Below are 18,148 nucleotides of genomic sequence, written 5' to 3' on the forward strand. Positions count from 1 at the left end.
CATGCTCCATGGGCTCCTTATGTATGAGGAGTCCCCTGTTCTGGGCGGCTGGGGGAGGGGCCGTACGGAAGTGCTCTGTTAACAGCCGCCGTACTTGGCACCAACATTAACCCGGGATGCAGGCATCACCAGGCCTCCTGTGCGGGTAGTCCCAACGGCCACGGCCAGTGGCCGAGGCCCCAGACATCCCGAGGCAGAGACACAGTATCCACACCAGGTCCTGTCCAAACTGCTGACCCAAGCACCCCGGCACATGGTGGGTGCATGGTTGTTCCCTCCGTGCTTGGGGGTGGTGGTTGGTCTACAGCTACAGGGACTGGACGGCTCCTCTGTAAGCGCGGACGTCCCTTCTGGCAAGTGTTTCTGGGATCACTCGGGGTGGGGACGTGCCCTGCCCTGCCTCTGAGAAAGGACTGGCCTGACCGAGCCCTCAAGAAACACTTGCTAGGGGGTGCACAATGTCAGGTGTGCAGACCGCCCAGGCTGACCCTCTGCTGATCCCTCTCCATGGCCCCGTGAGGGCACGTCCCGGTGACGCCGGCGCTGGGAAACAGACTTGGTGATGAGATAACTGTTGGTGGAACCAAATACAGTGACAGCTTGCAGGCAGACGAGCTGCTGTTCAAACAAGCCTCTCCAAGCACCTGGTGAGGGCGTCCCCACCAGCAAGGGACCCTGGGCATCAGTGCTGTGAGATGCAGGGGGTGGGGGCCAGGTGGGACCCGTTCCCATTCCTCTGGGCACTGGGGCGTGGGGGCGAACACACAGACAGAAGTCCTGCCCTCGCAGAACTGACCTTCTAGGAGGGAGACGAGCCGTGACGTGCAGAAGAAAAGGCACAGCACAGGGACAGTGGGGGGTGCTGTGGAGAAGCAGCAGGGACGGGCACTCACTGAAAGCAGACCCTTGAGCGAGACCTGGTAGAGGCAGGCGGGAGCCATGCCGGTGTCGGGGGGGGGGGGGGAGCACTGCAGGCAGAGGGACTGCCAGTGCGAAGGCCCTGGGTGGCCGCATGCCTGCGAGTTTGGGAAACAGCAGGAAAGGTGGATTTCGGTGAAAAACGGAGTGGGCGGGGGTGTTGTGTGGCCTCAAAGCCACTGTGACAATTTGGTCTGTCCCTGGAGGGGCCACATCTGACTGGTTTTGAAGGAGATCCCTCTGGCTGCCATGCGAGGACCTCAAGTGACCTCCCAGGTGAGGGGGCAAGGATAGAAGCCGAGAGACCAGATGCAGAGTCTTGTTCATGCCACGGAGGTTAGACGCAGGTAATGGGGAGATACTAACTGTTTGTGGAACCAAATACAGCGACAGCTTGCAGGCAGACTAGCTGCTGCTGTTCAAACAGTCCTCTCCAAGCACCTGGCGAGGGCGTCCCCACCAGCCAGTGACCCTGGGCAACTGTGTTCACCACCCCAGGCCATGGCGTGGACACCTGTGAAAAGACGATGGCCGTGACCACTCTCACAGGCTGTGGAAGGACCCAGAGACCCATGCAGGGAAGCCCGAGCAATCAGGGCAGGTGGCTCCGCTTCGCTCACCCCTTGAAACCCAGTGGACAATGACTTAAGCCTAGAGTAACCACAGGACCCAGCAGTTCCTCTTCGAGGGTGATAACTGAAAGAACTAAATGCACGTGTCCACAGGAAAACTTGCACATAAATGCTCACAACAGATTATTCACAACTGCCAAAGGGTCGGAACAGTCCCGATATCCATCAGCTGCTGACGGACACACAAAACGTGCCCATCCGTGGGGTCAAAGCTTAGTCCGTCACTAGAAAAGGGCGAGGTGCAGACACGTGTGACATGGACAGACTCAGGAGCATCGTGCTGAGTGGAAGAAGTCGGTCACAGAGGCCACAGGTTGTGTGATCCCACTTCTGTGAAATGTCCAGAGCAGGCAAATCCACAGAGAGAGGAAGATTAGTGGCTGCCAGGTGCCGGGGGAGGGGGAGGGGCGTGAGCACAAATGGGCGTGAGGTCTCTGTTGGGGGTAGTGAAAATTTCGGGGAACTAGACGGTGGTGATGGTTGCACAACATCGTGAATGTGCAATGCCACTGAATTGCACACCCAAAAAGGGTTAAAAACAGTGGAATGGAGGTTCCTCAAAAAATTCAAAATAGAACTAACTACCACACGACCCAGCAATTCCACTTCTGGGTGCACAGCGAAAAGAATTAAGAACATCCACACTCGTAGCAGCATCGTTCACAACAGCCAGAGGGGGAGCGGCTCCAGTGTCCGGCAGCGGAAGAGGGGATGAACCAGACGCGCCCTTCCGTCTAATGGAATAGTATTCGGCCTTCAAGAAGAGGCACATTGTACACAGGCTACGACGCAGGCGAACCCTGAGGACACTATGCTCAGTGAGATGAGCCAGTGACAGACAAACACATGGGCCCACTCCTACAAGGTCCTGAGAGAAGTCAGATCCACAGAAATGGAAAGCGAAGTGATGGTCACCAGGGCCTGGGGGGTGGGGTGGGGGTTGGTGTCTGATGGGGACGGAGGTTCAGTTTGGGAAGCCGAGACGGTCTGTGGGTGGAGGGGGTCCATGGCTGCACAACAATGTGAAGGTACTCACTGCCACCAAATACTTAGAAGTGGTTAAGATGGTAAATTTTATGTTCTGTGTATTTTAGCACAATGTAAAAAACCCAGTGCGGAGACTGAGACAGGAGGCCGCAGCCCCTCCATCCTCTCCCTCCAGGAGCCTGCCCGTGTTCTGACCGCACAGGACTGGGAGGCCCGAGCTCAGTGTGAGGGACACAGGTGTGTGAGGGACCAGGCTGACCCTCCTCTCACAGGGGCTGGGGCCTACCTGTGGGCGGCGCTGATGTGGGAAAGTCACAGCTGCCCTCCCTCCAGGGTCTGTGCTCTTGTCCACGGGGAACTGAGCAATTGCGCAGGGAGGGCGGCTGCTCTGGGCTGGTGGTGTGGGTGTCTTATTGTCTTTATCTAAAGACCCCCCCCCCCCACATATGCAGGCATGCCCTTAGCAGGCCGGGAGGGGCCCTAGGGGATGGCCTGCCCAAGTAATCTCCTGAACCAGGAGGTCTAACCGGGCTGAAGGCCACTGTGACGTGAGGCACACCACACAGGAAAGGGCTGCGGGGCACCTGGAGGGGTCTCAGGCCTCTGGGAATCAGATAAAAGCCCTCTGACCACGTGACATCAAGGTTTACCGAGTCCAGGACTTCACAGTTATCTCCCCAGCTTAGAAGCTCTCAGGGCCACTGCAGGCTCTGCCTTTGACTCAGAAAGAGAAAGGGAGCCACCCGACCAGACTGTGCCACGTGCTGTGACCAGGTGTGTGGCAGCCACGGTTGTTGAAATTCCAAAGGAGGTTTTTATGTGGACAGGAAGAAACTAAAGCTCCAAGGAGCCACAAAAACACCACAGTGAAGGGCTAGCAGGTGAGCTGGTTTAGAGTTTGGGCATCCGAACCCCACAACTAGGCTGTCCCATGACAAACCCAGGCTGATGTACAGTGACAGGCGTCCTGGGACAGTGATGTGGATATCTAGTGACAGGCATCATGGGACAGTCCACATAGGTGTGCAGTGACAAGCATTTTGGGAAAGACCATGTAGATGTAGAGTGACAGGTGTCCTGCAAGAACCCATGTAGGTGCATAGTGACAGGTATCTGGGAACTGTCCATGTAATAGTGTGTTGACAAGCACCCTGCAACAGGCCGCGTAGCTCTGTAGTGACAGGCATCTTGGGACTGTCCATGTGGGTGTGTAGTGACTGACATCCTGAGACTGTCCATGCGGGTGTGTAGTAACAGATGTCCTGAGATGTCCATGTGGGTGTGTGTGACAGAGGCCCAGAGATAAGGCCTTTGCTGGTCCCTGCAGTGGACACTGGCTTAGGTCTCTGGGGTGTGGGATTCTGGGTGGGGCAAGTCTGCTCTGACTTCTATACCGGCTCCCGCCCGACCCTCAGTCACACTTAGACAAAGTTGCCATGTTGTCACAGTGCAGCTGGGCTGGAGCAAGCAGCTGGGGATTGAAATCCAGCAAACACGCTTTGGCTGTTACCAGCTCTGGCTGCCTAGATTGGCCTGGGCTCCCCTGTGAGCACCCCACTGAGGTCAAGTGGAGGCCACACTTCCGTCTTCTGCTTGGTTTTCACACCTGCACATGCACACACACTATATGCGCACACTCACACACACCCACGGGCACAGTCACACATACAAGGGCTCCTGAGGCCAGGGGGATAGTCCGGCTGTGGTCCACAGAGGAGCTGCTGCCCCTCTGGCAGGAGACCAGGACCTCGGAACAGCAAGGCTTGGGGAGAAGTCACCACCAGCTGTTTGGGGACCTGCTATGGCAGAAACACAGAGGTTCTACAATCAGATGACCAGGTTCCCGAGTGGAAACCCCACCTCTGCCACCAAGCAGCTATAAGGAGTGATGACCCCAGCTTCAGGGTCCTCGCTGTGAAAGGGAAGGGAGTAAAGCTTGTGTCCTCAGGGGGCACAGGGCACAGAGAGCTGGGCTCTGATCTTGCTGTGTCCTCCCATGTGAGGGGGTGCGTCAGCAGGCACAGGGGCCTGGGCTGTGCAGGAGGAGGCCGGCGCACGGGCTGGCAGGCAGGGAGGGAGACACAGTGCCCGAGTGCAGAGCCGTCTGATGCCCCACCGGCCAGTGAGCCCCAGGACAGCACACACGGTGCCCCGCCCCCTGTGGCAGATGTGACACCACGTCCACGAGCCAGAAACCACAAGTCAGACACACGTGGATCTTTCATACCTTATCACAACCTGAGGACACAGGAGCCCTGTGTCTGCATTTTGCTTTTGAAACCAAAGATGCCGAGAGGGTGAGTGATTTGCTGATGGTCACGCAGCCACTGGGAGAGGAATCGGGGGTTCAGATCCAGCCAGTGGGACTCAGAGAAGCCAGCCTGCTGCCTGTTGCCCTCCCCACTGCCTCAGAGAATGGGGAAGGGGTTCCTGGAGCTGAGCTGGGAGCTGTGGCCTCCTCTGGTCTTGAAGACCCCCCTTTGCCTGTCAACACCTCCCCTCCCTGCCTGTAAGAGGGACCCGGGGCAGCCAAAGGACTTCCCTTTCCTGGCTGCTCCCAGGTCAGGGCCACAGGGAGAGAGCTTCCTTGTGAGTCCCACATGTCAGCCAGGGCCATTGGTGTGCAAGCACTTTTCCTGACCTGCTCCTGAGAGGTCCAGAGGCCCTTTGTCTTGCCTGTCCTCCTCCCGCCCTGCCCTCACTGTGGACTTTCCTCTGCTCAAGTAAACAGAAGAATGCCCAGAGCTAGGACATCCTCTCCAAACCTCCTGCTGCCACGTCTGCCCACTCCTGGCCCCAGGGGCAGCCCGGGTGGCTCCCAGCACCTCGGGCTCTGGAAGGCTGACAGTGTGTGTGGACAGCGAACAGGACGGAGGCAGGCAGCCGAGAGCATGTGGCTGAGCAGCAGAGGGGGCGCTGGCGCCTTGGCGAAGAGACATCTTCCTTATTACGCATCTTTGTTTTCCTTCCAGTGACATCTGGCTCACCGTGAGGTCCCACGAATTACAAAAAGCAGAAGTCTTAACTTCTGTTTTATTGCTGCAGGAAACCAAGCTGCACACAGCGCGGCGGGAAGCGTGTCCTGGTTCTCGCACGCCTGAGGCTCCAGCCCAGCCCTGCGCCCCACGCCCCGGGTCTGGCTGTGAACTCAGAAGTGGGAACCAGGTACCAATTATTTATCACTTTTGTCATCATGAGTTTCCATCCTGGATGCCAGGTCTGTGCCTGGGTCTTTCCACTGATGCTGCAAGGGCGGCTTCCACTCCAGGAATTTGTTTCCAGACAGCAGAGCCCTGCCTGCATTAGTGTTCTTGGCTGAAGGAGGCCCTCAGAGGCGCTTGGGGGCTGGGCCTTCTCCTGCAGCCCCTGCCCTCCATTCAGCCTCGTCCGGGCCCCATGTAAAGGGGAGGAGGTCCCAGCCTTGGGGGACCACAGAAGTAGAAACAGACCTGTTCTTTTTGCCTGTAAGACTGGGGACAAGACCCCAGGGAAAGATTTGGAGGTGCGGTTCATTGTTCCAAACAGTCCCGAGGAGACCGAGAGCCGCAAGCATGAGCCAAAGTAAGCCAGCGAGTGACTGATTTCTTGTAATACACAGCGTGGTGCCTGCCCAGCCTGGCCGGGACCTGGGAGACCCACTCTCCTGGAGGCCGTGTTACACAGTCCCGAAAAGAGCCTGCCAACCCCTCTCCACTGCTCCCAGTGAGCCCTGGCCCTCCAAGGCCACACCCACCAATCAGGACCTCCCAGCCTCCTCCTGCCCCTGCTTGGACCAGGCAGTGGCTTCAGGCGTGGGTGCACATCAGATCTCCAGTGGCTCGCTCTGAGTGAGCACGTGCCTGGGGCCCCCATACTGGCGGTCAGGGTTCCAAACAGAGAAAGCTCCAGGAGCCTGGCCAACCTCCACCCTATGGGAGCAGCAGTGTGGAGCCTGCCCACCTGTCTCTCGTGAGCCTCTCTGGCCTTAGCATCCCTGTCTGGAAAATGAGTCAGCCAGGGTACCTACTTTCAGGGTTGTTATGAGGTCAAATGCCAGGGAGCGTGACAACACAGAGCCTAGCACAGTGAGTTTTTGTCGGTACTGTGTTATTACTGCTCTGCCCCTGCCTGGTGCACACGGCACAGGTGTCCCCTCGCTGTCTGCTCCGTGAATGGGCAGCCGGTGACGGCTACTGCCTGGAGCTAGTTCTGGGCAGTAAGTGAAATCATGGCAAGGCTGTACTCTTGCATTACAAGTGACAGAGTTCAGGCCACCCACCTCCTTCCAGGCCTGGGAGGTGACACCAGCTGCCCAGACGTGCTTCCTTCCTATCCATGGGATGCCCCGTTTGGACGCCAGACAACGTCCAGCAGCTTCTCAAGGGCCTCGGACAGCAACGATCCTCTCCCAGCTCCAGTGTGAACTGGCAATAGCTGGGACGGGGCTGGCTTTGGGCACCCGTGACCTGGCCAGGGCAGAGGTGCTCTTCCTCCCCCCGACCTCAGGAACCCTCTGTGTCAGTCCCAGCTGTGCGTCCCAGCTGTGCGTCCCATGCCTGAGGCCCGTCCAGGTGGGAGTTCCGACATCTGAGGCATTAACCCCTGTCAACACAAAACAGCCAGCCACCTGTCCCCACAGGTGCAGAAGGAATGCTGAGAGGAAGGCCAGGGATGAGGGCAGGAGGGCCTCAGGCAAAGGGAAGCCAGCACAGCAGTGGGGGCCAGAAGCCAGGTGGCCATTTTCATGCTGTGTGGGGAAGGGAGGGGACGGTCAGAACCCAGACTCCCCTCCTGGGCCTGAAGAGCCTGCACCTCTCTTGGGCATCTGTGAAACAGGGAAGGTTCCACCAGGCTTGCAGGTGTCGTTCAGACTCAGACAGTGAGTGCAAGTGCTGAGTGGGGCTCGGCCAATAGTAACCTCTCAACAAGGTGCTGACACTCAGTGCTGATGTGACTGACAGATGGCATGGGCTGGTCAGAGCAGTGCAGTGGGCAGCCGAGTGCAGGAGGCAATGAGCAGGACAGAGCTGCCCCATGGAAATGCCAGCTCCCTCCCTGAGAGCTCCCTTCACGAAGCACCTACTACATGCAGCTAGCTCTTCAGCATACCCCAGGGAGGTGGGTTGCAAAGCCTCTTCCTTGTTTTGGATCCCTAACACACACATGTGTGCACCCCACTCACTGACAGGGGAGGCGACTCAGGTCAGCGGAATTCAACCACTACCCTGAGTATCCTGGAGCCACAGCAGGCTGAGGATGAATCACATGACCTCAAACACCACTTGCTCACGAAGCCACAGGGAAGGGGGAGGTAGGCCAGGAGCCCCAGGAAGGTTTTGGGAAGCAGGGAAATGCTTTGCTCAGACCCCACCCTTCCTGCTGCCCTGGGGGATAATCGGCTGGCTGGTCCTCTGAGAAGTGGCAGCCCTGCTGGCTTGAATCTTTTGGATTAGTGACCCAGCCTTCCGGCGTCTCCAGATCCTTGCGTAGGAAGGAAAATTAATTTCTTCCAGTCATGCAGAAATGAAAGTATGTGGAGCCAAATCAGAGAGATTTCCTGGAGGTGGTAACTCAATTATGTGGATAACCTGGTGACAGAGGAAGAGCGTGCAGACCGAAAGGGCTGGTGGGTGGCCTGAGGCGGCCCCAGAGGGTCCTGGAGGGAGATGCCTTGCTGAAGTCCTCCAGCCCACCAGCCCCAGCTGGGCTTGTGAGCAAGCAGGTACCACACATGCGACTGTCCCTTCCTCCCATCACACACAGATCAAGGCACCACCAGAGAGAGTCGGATTCCGCCAGAAAATTGGCCCTAATGTGATGTCCCCCCCCCCCCCCCCGGAGTCTGCCTAGCTCTTGGGGAGCACGGAATGCCACATCTGTCCCCGCTGCTTACGCTTATCTTCTTTCTCTCCTTTTCCCTTTCAACGCATGAGAGTAGCCTGGCCACCAGCCCCCCAGAGAGTGCTGCTGTGCGGGCATGACAGCACTGGCTGCACAGAACAGACCCTGCGCCTGCTGGGCCCTGCTGAGTTTTTGAGCTTTCCTTGTCCAGAGGACAGAAGGGTGGGGTGGGGCAAAGGATGCAGCTTGACCCCAGTGCACGTCACAGTGCCAGCTTTCTATGAACAACTGTTCCCCGGGAACTGAGAGCAGGACCCTCCTGTCCCTGTGCTGCAGCCAGGGTGCCAGGGGCCACCTTGCCTCTGGCACAGGTGAGGGAGGGACCCTCTCAGGCACAGCCCACCTTTCTCCAGGGGTCTCAGCCTCAAGAAGTTTCTCGACCCTTGCAGCAACTTGTAATGCTAGCACACAGAATAGCTACCCCCCTTTGTTCCCAGCCAAGCCCTGTCCTCCGGGGGTGGCCACCCTGGGAACCTCCTGTCTCTGGGTCTAGGGGAGGAAACACACGCCCAGTCAGACATAATGAGGCAGCGTCCTGGCCACAGGGCCAAAGACAGGGCCCGACGATTATTCAGCTCGCCACACACCAGCGCATAAGGTCTCCTCTGTTCTCAAAGGAAATATTTTTCTCCCTGGCCTCTGGAACAGGCCCTAGCTCTAATAAAGGGGAATACAGTTCTGGGGGGGAGGAAAAGGTGCATATTCCCACAAATACGGGGGTCTACCCACTTCTCCGTGGCTCCTGGGCCCAGGACACACACAGTTCCCAGAGGCTGGAAGGAGGGACAGCTGGGGGTTGTATACGGAGGACAGTGGCTCACAACGAGGCTTGCCACCAGCCCCACTGTCTTCTGCTTCATGTAACCCCATCTAGGGCTGAATTTCCAGCCATCTGTCCCTCCACGTCGGCTCACACCTCCCTCCCTGCCCTTCCCACAGCCTGGCTCCCAGCCTGCCCTGCACGCAGATGGACCGGCCCCAAAGGGTGTGAGCATAATCGCTGCCACTGGGCTGCGCCGAGGCACCGCGGGCTGTCAGGACCCCGGAAAGCTTTCAAGCCCCTCCCCATTCATTCAGAGTGGGCAGGACCCCCTGGGGGTGTCTGCGAAGACTTCACCCCAAGACGGCCTAACTCCTGACCACCACTCTCCTGAAGGACGGAGCCACGGACCAAAACAAGAGAGGGAAGCGCTCGAGGGAGCTTTGACCACCTTCCTCAGCCAGGTCACCGGCACCTCCATCACTCCTAGGGTCGCCCTTTGCGCCCCCTCCCATCCCCGGTCACCTGGCCCAGGGCCTTTGTCAGGAAGCCCAGATATGTCAGGGGAGCCTGCGGGACTCTCCGCCTTCCACACGCAGTTCCCACCTTAAGTTTGACCACATCCCCGGCGGTCAAGCTCCCGGTTCACCTGGGGGGCACGGCGGTGGGGATGACAGTCAGCCCAAGTGGGTGGGCGCTGAGTGGTCTGGCCCCACCCTGCCATGGGCTCCAACTTTGCAAAGTGGGGAGGGGGGTGCTGAGGGCCGCCGGTGCACTCGGCGCGGCTGCCAGAAGGGCTGCAAGAAGATCCCAGGACGGCAGCCGGAGAGAAGTCCGGGTGACAGCGAAGGAGGCGCGCGGGAAGGACGGGGCACTTACGGTCCGGAGGTCCGGCGGATGGAGGCGATCGCACTGTCGCGACCTGGCTCCTGAAGTGGCTTTTCCTTCGAACTCGGTCCCCACCTCCGTAACTTGGGGGCGATCCACGCGCCGTCTTCTCCCGCCGTGCCAGAATCAGGCGCGCGGCGGGGCCGAGGCGCGCGGGGCGGCCGCCTGGGCCATTCCCCGGCTGGGCTCAGGCTGCTCGCTCCGCCCGCCCCGCTGCCCGAGCGGGAACAAAGCGCGAGCACCGCCCCGGGCGGTCTCTGGCCTCCGCGGCCGCGCCGGGTCCAGCCGCCGCGCCTTTGGCTCGCGGGCGCCCGGCTCCCGCTGCCGCGCGCTCGCCCGACTGTCTCACAGGGCCCCGCGGCCCCCGCCCCGCGCGCTCCGCCTCCGCCTCCTGCCCCCCGCCGCTGCCGCTGCGCCACCTGCCTCCCTCTCCGCGCCCATCGCCCTCGGCTCCGCCCCGGGGCGCCGGCCGCGGGAGAGGGGCCCAGGCTCCTTGCGGGGCCGGCTCGGGGGAGGGCCTCGGCTCGCCGCCTCTCCTGTCCTTGCCCTGGGGCAGCCGCGGACCTCGGGGCGCGCCTTACCAACTGTGCCAGGGGCTCTGGGGGGTACAGCCGGCGGCCCTGTGGGGGCCGCTCCAGCGAGTGGGAGTGGGATGTGTGTGCTGGTGCGCCGGGTGCCGTGCGGGGGGTGGGGTTCGAGGGGGTGCTGCCGGATCCTGGGGGGAGCGCTTTTCTGTAGAGAGAGAGCGCGGGGTGCGGTGGAGAGAGGGATGCACGCTCCTCTGAAGCGGGGGATGCCCGCGATAGTAGCGCTCGCTCAGTGCCGCGAAGTGGGGAGCGCCGAGTGAATGTGCGGGAGCGCGGGGTGCCTCGGGGGGAGACGCGGGGGAGACGCGGCTGCCTTGGGGCTAGCAGTGTGGACGCCGTGCAGGGAGCGCAGGTGCCGCGGGTGGCGGGCCCTACGCTTGCGCCCACCCTTGCGGGCTCCACAGGCCGCGCCCCGGGCGGGCTGGGGCCTGAAGCTGAGCGCGTAGCCGCACACACCCACCTCTAGCAGTCGGCGGCCGCCCGCCTCGCAGTTTTAGGAGTGGTAGCGTCTGGCGTCCGGGCGGGAGGCGGGCGGGAGGCGAGCGGCAGGAGCCCCTCCTCCGGCCGCTTGCCCGCCTGCCGCGTGGCCCGGGAACAGCAGGTCGCCTCCGCGCTGGGCCGGAAGGGGGCGCCCTCCCTCTGCCGCCCGCCTGGGTCCGCTTACCCCAGGCGCGGGGGGGTTCGGGAGTTAATCCAGGAGAAGATGCAGGAAGCGCGGAATCCCGTGCTCTTGGGCCTCTGAGGCCCCGGCAACTGCACATACTTTGCACTCATTTCCATATCATTCATTTTACTGCCAACCCGCATAAATGCCCCCCGCTGCTGCCTGGGGACCTCTCGCACCCACTTCACTCCTCTTCCCCCGCGTGGCCCTACCTCCCCATCCCCACCTGCTTTACCTCTTTACCTCAAGTGATTTGTGGCAAAACTGATGTATTTGCCCAGTTGGTACACTTTAGTAAAATCGCTGTCTTTTTCTTTCCTTTCTCCCCCAACCCGCCCACACTTTATTTCTTAGAGGCAAGCAAGGGTCCCAGGGTCACAGTCTTAGGCAACAGAGGGGTCACAACTTCAGAAGAGCAGGGCCTTGATTTGCATCTCATTTGGCATAAATCTGCATGCGAAGGTTCAAGGTCTCCAATTCTCGAGTATAAAAACACAGCGATGTGCCAAATATGTCCCTCTTCCTCCAGATTTATTCCATAGGCCTGTTTCTCTCCAACCCTTGGCCTCTCTTTGACTGAGCTCTGCCCACCAACGCTAAACTGGGCGAAGGAGGCAATCAGAAGCGGAGTGAGAGGCTCCTAGAGAGTGGAGGACTGCTCCTCCCCCTCCCCCCCCCACCAAGGACCTAGGCAGAGGTCTAGTCAGCTGAGTCACCAGGTAACTGCAGGGCCCCCTACTAGATCCTTGAGGCTCTGGGCTCTGTTCTTGTAGAAATAAGAGGGGGTGAGGTGAATGACTTAATTGTAACACAAGTGTCTGACATCTACTGTTCCCCTGGTTTTCAGAATGTGCTTCAGTCTGGGTTCAGTCCAGTCACTGCAGAAGAGCAGAGGGTTTTGAGCGCATTTCACAGGAGAGTGCAGGTCTGCAAGTGGCGGGCGTGTTGCTCAAGACTTCATGCTTTATGCACCAGTGTTTGTTGGTGTTGACTCCCTCACTCCACGGACTCTGGGAGAGCACTGATTTTAAGATGCACCAATACTTTATGTGCCTCTAAAAAACTGAGAACATGCTCCACCCCTTAGGTGTCTAGATTTCAGAGATGTTCACATGCAAAAACGTGGGCCAGGTTGGGTGATGAGCGGTGAACAGACAGTCTGAAGCAGCTTCAGGGGGACTCTCAGCTGGGTAGGGAGGTAAGTACTTCCCCAAACAACCACTGAATTCCCATGAGCATTAGCTGAATCTGGACCCAACCTGGGCTGGGGGTCCTTGGCAACCTGACCCCTATAAACAACACATCATTGTCTCAGTTCTTTGTGCTAGATTACCAGTCGCAATGTCCACCTGACACATGACTGATCCCAAAACCCTGAGAATAAAACTGCAATCACAGAGACCATGCCCTGAGCCCTGTGTCATCTGAAGGGCTCCCTCGTCCCCACCTGAGGAAACGGTGGCTGATGGGAAGAAAGAAGCCTGCAGAGACAGGGCTTCTTCCTCCGCTGTGATTGGTCAGACTGACAGCCAGTCCAGCCCAGCCACATCGCAGCCTGGATGTGCAGACTTAGTCCTGCCGGCAGCTGTCCGGCATGGAACAGAGTTTGCAAGAGCCAGGCACTGAGCTGAGCACCCTCTTCATCTTCCCACTTCTCGCCCATCTGCCAGGCAGATGCTGCTGGCACCTCTGCATTACAGGTGGAGGGACCGAGGCTCTGACAGGATGCACAATTGTTCTCAGCCACATAGCCAACACGGGTGGAGGTTGAATACCCACGCTGCCTTCTCACCCACTTGGTCTCCCTGTTGCCTCCTGTGGATTGGCTTCTATCATTACAATGGCTCAGTCACAGCCCCTGGGCACTGTGAGATGACATTTAGGGAGAAAAACCCCATCCCTGTCCCAAAGACATATGCAGTCTAGTGAGCAAGGCAAAGCACATTCCCCAGGGGACCCAATCATGGGCAAGGCAGCACCAAGGCAAGGCACCACCCTGAAGTCCTGGACAGAGGGGCACAGAGCGGGCGGGTGGCAGCAGAGAGCCGTGGAGCTGGGAGTGAGTGCCTGCCCCTGGCAGTCCCAATGTGCCCGTGTCTACAGGGGCAGGAGTCCAAGTCACTTAAGAGGAGCTACCCTCTCATCTTCCTGGGTTGTGGCCTCCTCAGGGGAAGCCAGCTCTCCACCAGCATCTAGTGCCCACCCTCACTCCATTTTGGAGAGGGAACTTCTACTCTGCGAAAGACACTGTTAAGAGAATGAAAAGATGAACTATAGACTGGGAGAACATATCTGCAAAACACGTATCTGATCCAGGACTGTTATCTAAAATATATGAAGAACTCTTAAAATTCAGCAGCAAGAAAACAACCAAGTCAATGAAAAATGGGCAAAAGAGCTGAGCAGACACCTCACCAGAGAAGATACGCAGATGGCGAATAAGCACATGAAAAGATGCTCAACATCAGGTCATCAGGGGAATGCAAATTAAAACAAGATACCGCTATATACCTCTTAGAATCGCCAAACCACAGACACTAGTAACAGCCAATGCCCATGAGGACGGGGAGCAACAGGAGCTCGCACTCACGGCTGGTGGAACGCAAAACCATGCAGCCACTTTGGAAGAGTTTGGCAGTTTCTTTCTAAGTGGAACTGTTCCTACCATGTGATTCAGCAATCATGTTGCTTGCTATTTATCCAAAGGACTGAACACATGTCTACACACAAATCTGCACATGGGCATTTGCTGCCCAGTCTTGGAAGAAATTGAAAAGCCCTTGGAAAGGTAAAGAGATAAATAAGCTGTGCTCCATCCAGACAATGGAATATTGTTCATCTATGAAGAGAACTGAGCTATCAAGCCATGAAAAGACCTGGAGGAAACTAAAGTGCATATTGTGAGTAAAGAAGCCGGTCTGAAAAGGCTACATTCCATATGATTCCAACTCAATGACATTCTGGAAAAGGCAACGCTATGGAGACAGTGGAGAGATCAGTGGCTGCCTTGACCGGCGTGGCTCAGTGGGTTGGGCGCTGTCCCACAAAGTGAGATGCTGCTGGTCCGAGTCCCAGTCAGGGCCCATGCCTGGGTTGCGAGTTTGGTCCCTGGTCGAGAAGCGTATGAGAGGTAGCTGATCGATGTTTCTCTCTCACATTGATCTCATTCTATTTCCCTTCCCCTCCCGAAAAGAAAAAAAAATCAGTGGTCACCAGGAACCGGGGGAAAGAAGGAATCAGTAGATGGAGCACAGACGGCGTTTAGGGCGGTGGAACTGATCTGCGTGGTACTGTGATGGTAGACACATGTCATTATACTTTTGTCCAAACCCATAGGATGTACACTACCAAGAGTGGACCATGGTGTAAACCCTGGACTTTAGTTCCTAAGAACGTATCAGTATGGACTCATTAACTGTAACAAGTTGTTACGCCAATGAAAGGTGTTAATCATAGAGGGGACTGGGGGATGGCGGTGTTTGGGAACACTCCGTGACTTCTGTTCAATTTTCCTATAAACCCCAAACTACTCTAAAAACAAATTACATTAATTAAAAAAGGCAGCAGACCAAATTAAAAAGAGATATCAATGACATTTTAAAGGGTATGCGCAGTTGGGAAAATATACACGAATAGCCTCTTTAACACCTGAACTTTCACACAGCTCCTTTTTCTCTGGCTGCGTGTTTCCCTGTCGCCCGATAGAATTTTATCCTAACATATATTTAGTTTGAAAGTCTTTTGACTCCCCTATCACAGAGAACGATGTAAATAAATTCAAAAGTCAAGATTTAAACACTTTCATATGTTAAAATTTGTTTGTCTTCTGAATTGAGTTGTCATAATTATGAATAGTATGTAACTGATACAAATAATGTAAATTTAGTATGCATTTTGGGAATTACAAAACAAAAAATATATTTTTACTGAAAATACTTATGAAAAGATGGATGAGACAGGGGTTTCGTTTCTGAGTAGTTTGTATATTTGTGCATGTACATTATTTCCAGGAAAAGATAGGGCTGGGCATTAATTCCATTCCTATGGTGTGATTTTAATATGAAAACCTGAGAAACCTCAATCACAGAAACAGATCAGGACGAAAGGCTGCCGTGCTCTAGTGACATCACTGTGGCCTCCTTCCGACAGTCGGATGCCCTGAACCACATGGTGACTGGCCATAAAAATGATTTTGAATGACTATCAGCTGACAAATCCATAGTTCCCCTTCAATTTTGTTTCAAGCAAAGCCTGAAAATCTCCAGAATTGCTAACAGATGTGTTTGCTACAATCTCAGAGACAGGGGTGAGGCACCGTGGCTGGGTCCAGGCCTTCTTTTGGAGGGAGAGGTGACTATAGAAAAGATGCTGGGAAAAGGGACAATGCTCAGGCACGTGTGTGTGGGGAGGGGAACTGGAGGTGGGGCGTCCTGTCCTTGCCAACAGGTGTGGCCATCAGATTCCAGGGCTTTAGGTCAACTGTGGAGGGAAAGAAGCTTAAAGCAGAAGTCCTGTCTTTAGCTAGGAAGCTTCCCGCCCCCAGGAGCATCTCTTGGCTTTCTCCCCTGGCCCCTTGCCCAAGACTGGCCCAATCGGGATCCAGGGTATGGTCCCTCATGCAGAAGAGGAGGTCCACCCAGAGCCCAGGCAGAGACACACCAGGAAGGCTGAGCAGAGGGCCATGGGATCAGCCTGTCCACCTGGCATCAGAGCAGCAGCGTAGAGTAGTACTGTGCCAGCCCACCGTCAGGAATGGCGGGTGCAGCGGTGCCAGGGGCAACAGCACCTCCCTCTGTGCACGCAGAGGTGCTTCTGCTTGTCGGCAAGAAATAGGCTGTCAGACTCTTCAGAAAGGCCTTCTTGGGGTGTCCATGAGGAACACTATCCGCCTGGGCCCTGGCCCACCACCCCACCCTGCACTATCTCCTCCTTCCTCCTGGCAAGCGCAAACCCCAGTTGGTTCAGGTCTCCTATTCTCCCCACTCCAGCCTCTCCAGGACTCCACCCAGCCCTTGACCAGCAGCTCCCACCCTTCTGGCTGTTCAGAAAGAAGTTCATATCTTTGCTGGTGATTGGCTCAGGTGTGGGCATGTGATCCAACCTTGGCCAGTAAGATGTGAGGGGAGGGGCTTCTGGGTACTTCCCTAGCTCCAACTTGCAAGAAGGAAACTGCAGACTCCTGGACTGCAATGTCTAGAGGTGACCCTGAACTTGCCACCACCTTGTGGCTACCATTCTGAGGATGACGCTGACATTGGGGTGGGGGCCACAAATGGACAGAAAGAATGGGGTTCCTCAGAATGCTGCTCAAGCTACTGAATCAACTAAGCTCGAAACTCATCCTACTTCTGGACTTGCTATTTTGATAATACATCTCCTTATTATTCAATATGGTTTTGTGAGGTTTCCGTTTCTTGCAACCAAAAGCACCCTGATGATATGGCTTCCTTGATCTCAGCCATCTGAGAACCACTGTGACTTATTAATCATCACCCTTGATGCACAAAGTCCCCAACTTTTATATACAGCCAAATTACCTAGAGCAACCGTGAAATGCCGACTCTGGCAGGCTCGGGACTAGGGTGGCACGTGCTCAGCAGCAAAATTTAAGGAGACACCAAATAACTCAGCACTTGAGATAAATCACACTTAAACCCAATATTGAAAATATTCGAATCAATGACAAAAACCCATGATGAGCAAATAATCAAAACTTTAAATGAGGGCAGGATTTCTATTACAGATGGCTCAGCCTGGCCCTGCCAGCTCCTTCCCCTGGGATGGGATTAAAGGGCTGGCAGGACAGGAACCTGCCTCTTACAATCAATCATCAGTCTGCGTTTTCTTGCAAGTGATTCTGGGTGGTCTAAGGCCAGAATTTGGGAAACAACCCCAAAGCAAGTCTCAAGCCATTCACAGGCAGGCTCCCCCTTCCCATCACACGAGCCCTGCAGGTGGGCTAAACTCCTACCCGGATTCTGGGATTGGGTAGCAGGCTCAAAGAGGTGAAATGCCTCATCCAGGGGGCAGGGAGCAAGCACATAAGTGGCTGGGCACTGTCTTCCTTGGTTCCCCCAGAGGCGGAAATGGACAAAGCCAGTAGGTGCCTAGTGGGTGCTGCCAGGAGGCCCAGGCAGGGGAGTGGGAGTGAGCCAGGAGGGAGGGAGCCGCCAAAGGCAGCCCATTTTCCTAGGGCTGCTGGAGTTCCATCCTCTGGGGATCCCGAGAGACCCTGGAAAAGCCCTCAGAGCCATCACCAGAGAGGCTGAAGGAAGTGTACTTATGCAGCAGCTCCTGTCCCTTCTGAGTAAGGGCTGCCCAGGCCCTCATCCCTGCCTGCATCCTCCTATGCAGTGGCCAAGGAGAGCCATAGAAGAGGGCAGGGGGGCAGGTGGCCAGGAGCCAGAGGGTGCACACAGAATTGGGGGCACGGCATGTGGGCAGGGACTAAGGATGTGGCTGGGGCATAGGGACAGCTGGCACCAGCAGTGCCTGGACAGACCCTCGCCAGCCCAGACCCCTGAGTCCTCCTCCGTGCGGGTCCCCCAACCTAACTCAGCGTGCTTTGGAATCCTGAAGTCCTGGGAGATGCCTCTAGGGTTCCCAACCATTTGACTCCAGGTCGTGTGTTTTTAGCTATGTCTAAGCGTTCGTTAGGAACACTAAAGAAAGAAGCAGGATGGTGGTCCAGCTGAGAGAGTTATGGAGTCGAGTTCTCCCAACAAGGTCGTTAATTACTATGTGTGTGAACCAGGCAGCTCAAATCCCAGTTCTAGGCTGGGCCAAATGCAGCCCCCAGCCAGGCAGCCTCAGAGACGGAGCTTTCCTGGGC

At 56.7% G+C, this 18,148-nt stretch overlaps 1 protein-coding gene across 4 annotated transcripts in view; it reads right to left on the bottom strand.

Annotated features, from left to right (window-relative positions):
• Positions 1-18,148, bottom strand: part of CBFA2T3 (CBFA2/RUNX1 partner transcriptional co-repressor 3) — an 87,599-nt gene that overhangs the window by 44,328 nt on the left and 25,123 nt on the right. The window contains exon 1 of one of the 4 annotated variants that reach the window (XM_036012403.1): positions 10,057-10,462. The exons of 2 other annotated variants lie outside the window; for them this stretch is intronic. The gene's annotated coding sequence lies outside the window, so the exon portion shown is untranslated. Of the gene's footprint in view, positions 1-10,056; positions 10,463-18,148 lie in introns of those variants that run through there. One more of the 4 variants, XM_028501915.2, reaches the window with a different exon arrangement.

The sequence above is a fragment of the Phyllostomus discolor genome, chromosome 12, assembly GCF_004126475.2.
Source record: "Phyllostomus discolor isolate MPI-MPIP mPhyDis1 chromosome 12, mPhyDis1.pri.v3, whole genome shotgun sequence".
NCBI lineage: Eukaryota > Metazoa > Chordata > Mammalia > Chiroptera > Phyllostomidae > Phyllostomus > Phyllostomus discolor.